Source organism: Sinocyclocheilus grahami, unplaced genomic scaffold (assembly GCF_001515645.1).
Source record: "Sinocyclocheilus grahami isolate Dianchi unplaced genomic scaffold, SAMN03320097.WGS_v1.1 scaffold392.1, whole genome shotgun sequence".
NCBI lineage: Eukaryota > Metazoa > Chordata > Actinopteri > Cypriniformes > Cyprinidae > Sinocyclocheilus > Sinocyclocheilus grahami.
The window spans coordinates 1,055,394-1,061,124 of NW_015505571.1; positions in this window are offsets into that span (position 1 = coordinate 1,055,394).

The window sequence follows — 5,731 nt, forward strand, 5'->3', positions numbered from 1 at the left end:
GGTCTGAAAAGCGAGGTGTGCTCTGATTGGCCAGCTATCCAGTGTGTTGTGATTGGCTGAATACCTCAAGCGTGTGACAGAAATGTTACGCCCCTTACCATACTGTGTTTCCATCATACAGTCTATGGTTTCCATGTGTCCCTGTGCGACGAGACAAAACCAGTAAAACCCATTACTAACGAGACATTTGTTGCATCCAGTGGGGACATAATTACTGATTGTAATGACTTATACTGTGTTTTTACCGCAGCGCCCCCACAACTTGATGCTCATGACAAGAATAGCATGTATAGTTATCTTAATTGAAGTGAATTAGGTTTAAATCGCCATCATGCATGAATGAATGATATTTTTGCAATTTTACACATAATAATCCACGATGATCACATTACACAAAACTGAAATTGCACGTCTAAATAACACCTTGTCAATATTTTTTGAGACCCCCCAAAATTTCATAAATCACATTTTCAGGGGAGCCCATGTCTTATTAAGGGGAGCCAAGCTCCCCCGTAGTTCGCACCCTGCATAAAACCATGTCTGCATTTTTGATCGGAGAAATGACAAACAATAAGGGCTACACTACACTGCTCAAACTCGCGTTTGAATCATCAGTGGCAAATTCTTTAAATATAAAAAACTTACTTACAGGCTGTGAATCAGAAGCGCCAGACTGTTCTTGCAAAGTTGGAACTGCCCCACTTTATAGAAACATTATGTCCTCTTTTGGAAGGCCAAACAAAGTAGTTTCGCTTTCACAACGAAACACAGCGGCTTGATTGAGCGGCGCCCGGCGGATTCGACAAAGGAGGCTTGCGGCAACCACATGTGACGACCCCGGGCTGGACTCCGCTTCGTCCACGGTGAAAGCCGATCCTGCAATTGACAGCGTGAAGTTGATGTTTTTCCTCAGCGACCAGCACGGATCAGCTCCAGGCATGACAAAGCGGATTTCGTCCTCTTTTGGAAGGCTAAACAAAGTAGTTTCGCTTTGGATTTGAGACTTTAGTCTTTGCAACTTTACAGATCTTCTTTATGCACAAAGAGCTTGTAACACTCCAAAGAGAAAGGAAAAATTGAAATCACATCATATGACCCCTTTAAAAGTTATATTCAACAAATGTTCAATGCTTCATTTATAAACTCTGTAGCTGTTAATGCCATACTTTTCTGCATTTCTTACATGCATGTTTCTTTTGACTGTTTTCTCTTGTTTTAAATAAATATTTACCTTTTGATAGTCATTCTGTGTGTGTAAAAGTGATTTTAAAATTAACAAGATTTGTAGGTTTAATGTCTAGCTCGATTTGGGTTCATTTTAGCCAAGCAGTGTAGTAATTTTAAATTAGTCCCTTTTTGACCCAGCGCTGGGTTGCCAAAATAACCCAAATTGGGTTATTTTTAACCCAGCAGTTTTTAGAGTCTAGAATATCATGGAGACTTGGGTTTTGTTAGTTGTTTTCTTCAGAAAATGTAAAAATCTAGCATCTGACAAGCTGAGCGGGAAGTATGTTTTATTGGCAGCATCATTGCAAGATTTCATAGGCTTTATAAAACTCGTCAATGCCAAATTATGTTAAATGGATAGCAGTGGGCCGACTTTGTCATGATGATGCAAGGGCATCATCATAAATCATATAGGACATCTTGAGTTGCATTGAAAGGGATATTGTGTGAATATTCACAGACACAGAGCGTATCAGAAGAAAGTCTTCTAATAAAAAGCAGGAAAACACCAGGATCAGCATGGAAACTGCACAATTCATACAGTATGTTTACCCAAAACATCCTGTGTAATTACATAAGGTCTCTCATGAGAGTGATATGACACCTCTCCGTGTCTGTCTCTCATGTTCACTCCTTCCCACCCGTCCCAGCCCCCACAATTCCACACAGGAAACAAGTTGTAATCCTCATTACTGTTGTTTTTTTACTGCTTTGTTAGGGCTTGCTGAGTTGTGCTCTGTCAACACAACCACTTTTTTTAACATCTGACAATTAAAATGGGAGTCTTCGCACTAATAGTACTTACACAAACACAACTATGTGGAAAGACTGGTTTAATTTGAGTAAAACGGTTCATTATGAGACCCATCTGTGCTATAGAAACAGAAATCTTTTTCTTGTAGGAAAAGGGGAAAAATGCTATTTGGTGGCTGTGGCCCACTTGTGAAAGGCTTGTATTTCACATCTGTGTTCCAGTAGACACTGTTTTGTATCATTCAGCGCTAACCTTTGACAAAACGTTCCCATCACTCCATCCTTAAATTAATGAAATCCTCTCCGTCAGTAATGTTTTGTGTCCTGATGACATGACATGAAAACTGTGGTAAATCCTAATGCTTTCCACATGCCTTGAGAAATGTGTGCAAGTCTAAACCATAAACAACAGTACTGATGCACTGAGCACAGCAGGGCGGGTTAACATGCAGAGCTAGCCGTTGCTAAAAGATTAGCCTTTTGCAAACAATCTTACTCCATTTAAAGAGCATTCATAATATATATATTTTAAATTGTCTAGCAACATATAAATGTTTCTTTATAATATAGTAGATAGTTCACCAGTGTCATGATTCATTTTAAAAGTCTCTTAACGACTCGTATTATAAAACTTGATTTCACATGCTCTGTTTGGCGTCAATTGGCGAAACATTAAATGAGCCAATTAATAATTAAATTAGACTGCTGTTTTCTTAGACCAAGTTTTTTCTTTTTGGTGTTTGACAGCTCCTGCAGTAGTTGCACAAAGCACATAGGTTTTTGTTTAATGTAGTATGAACATCAAAATATGTCCTTTTCTGTTCCAATGAGGAAAAAGTTCATGAAGTATTTGAAAAAGCCTTATATATTCAAACCTGATCTCATAAGTATTTATAGATATTTATACATAATGTTTAGACATGCATTTTTTGTAGGTTTTGATATGCAAAACATAAAATATGAAAGTAGTGACTGCATCTAAAAGGTGAAAAAGTATTTACATATGGGCAGCTTTAGAAATGTAAATAATCTTTAGAAATTCTTTAGAATTGTAAATGTATTTGTATTACATTTTCAATATAATATACATATGTTTGATCCCTTCAACCCTATCCTAAACCAAAACACTGTTCTATAATCTAAAAAAAAAACTCAATAGGCCGATAAATATACAGTGACAATAATTTATTTGATGATTAAATGTTCACAAAATAGTCATTCATTTAAAATTTTTAAAGCATTTCTTTGGTAAACTGTTGGAATCCTTTAAAACGAGTTGAAGATGGTTCCAGAAATGAAAATGCTGTAATGTCAAAAGATGTTAAATGCATTGAATAAATGCAAAATATGGTATAGAGGATATTTAATGCCATTATAGTTTGCATAAAATCAACCTCTTAATTCCAGGTCTCAAGAAAGCCAACTAAAGGCCACTGGCTTCGATTTCACCAACTGTGAGTGATGTTTCCCTGTAGGTGTACAGTGATCAGGAGAGGCACGTGCCTGAAAGCATGCAGTGCTGTGGTAATTAACTGCATGTGTTACTGTGACTTTGTTATGACTGTCGGTAAAATGATCAGTTGTGTACTTTAAGCTCGCACAAAGAGTTTTTTTTATGAGGAAATGAAAAGAAATAAAAACAAAGTGTAATACACTAGATTAGTGATTCTAAAGTTCGTAACCGTCTGTTTTGACATACCCAGTACGTTCTGCTGTATTTCATACAAGATTGACTAGTTGAACTAGAGCCACAGCTTCAAATCTTCCTGTTTCTAGAAGCTCTGCTGGGAGAAATCGACATGCCTTGGCATGCCCTGCTATCAGCTCTATGTAAAGTTTTCCTTTCTCTCTTGTGCTTGTCCAGCCTGTGTTTCCCTTTTTGCAGGATGGCACAAATTTTGAAAGACCCAAACATGAATGGTCCCACCTGTCCATCTCTTGTAACTTCTCTGAGATTATTCTCTCAGATCACGAGGTGTACGTGATCCACCATTCGTGTCCATCAAGTTCCCACCTTCCCCTCTTCCTAACACACGTGGGGAGAGTAAAGAGCAGAAACGCACACCTTTGTGCCTGCTGGGGCTGTTGTCTGTCTCTACAGCAACCAGGTGGGGCCATCAGCTTCCAGGTAGGACAGACATCTGCTGCATTATTCATCTCTGCAATGCGTAGCTGCCTGTAATCTGACTACATGGGAACAAATATCCCTTGACGCTGGTGATATACTGACTGTAAAGTTACTCTTCAACATTTTCTTTGAACCCACTTCTTGTATTCTCTTCCTTTTGACTTAAAGGAGGTTGAAATCTGCTAAACTGGCCTTGTAATAGATTTCCAAGAAGTGTTTTCCATAGAGTAGCACATATGGAACTAATTTGGGAGGTTTTAACCTGCTGGCCAGCTGTTTACTATATTTTGCTTCTTTTTGGAAACATGTCAGGGCAAACATTTTTGGAAATTAACTAGTAGAAAACAAAACAATGCATTCATGACAGCTGTTGGCCATCTACAGCACGACTCAATGAACTCCGTGTCTGCGCATGTTTGTTTAGTTGGCTTGATGGTTCTGGTGTCTGGTTGGATTGATTTTTTCCATGTGAACCAAGCAATGATTCAGAAAGGTTAACAGACCTAAATGTGTGCTTTTGAATAGGTCTGATGAGTCCATCAGACAGTTCCTAGAAACCTTGTATGTGACCCTCTGCAGTTGGCCTTGTCAATAGAGAGGTTATGTTGAATCATGGACATGACCACCTGCAAGATGCATGTGATATCTGGTTCAGGCAGTAAAGATACCTGATTTAATTGCTTGAAAACATATGAGTCATTTTCATACTGTTGCCTAACACAAATATCTGTTGACAAGAAGTACAACAGGAGGAGATGTTCAGGAAGCAAATTAGTATCGTCAGTAGCCAGCACTGTTGACCTAAAACTTGTCTCTTATGCAAATCAGGCAGACAAAGAGACCAGGAAGTGAAAGTTCATGCCAGTTCCTAGTTAGAATATGTCAGATATGTGAGAAACAATGCTTTATGAGCGCTTTCTAGTGGTAAGAAATATATTACAACTCAAAAGTAATGAGTCAAGAGAATGATCTGGCTGTCTATCTATCTATCTGTCTGGCATGGTTCTTTCTAAAATATGGTAATCTTGTGCATTAGTTTTATATAAAACAACTCATCAGTTTGCAGTCTTGAAATTGGATATGTCACTTGATATGATCCCCACCAGCACAGATGAAATAATGTTCATGCTCATAATCCTGCATTGCCAATTAAGGGCTGCTGAGCTTTCTAGGTAATGTTAGTGTATGGAAATCCAGCTTAAGACGATGGATTGGGTTTCAGCACATTCCTGAGAGGGGAGATCATGTGCAAACCTTCGGCTGCTTCACTGATTTGTTTTCACATTTCAGATATTCTCACTTATTTAGACTCAGTCCTGCATATATTCCTACATACACAGTGGCTGTGTATAATACACTCAGGCTCATATGCATTCTGATATGTATTTGTTCAGGACAGCCATGACTGCTCAAATGAACTAGACATTTTATATATATAATAAAGGTGTAGTTTAAATACATTGCCTATTTCAAAAAACAAATCCAAGCTTTCACAGGAGCAGCATGCTTTTTTAGATTTGTTTATACTACAAAATAGTGATAAAAAGGCAGTACAGTTTGGTGTCAGCTGCATGCTGTATATGGGAGCCCTCAGGGTTTTGTGGAGAGCTTTGGTCACCACAA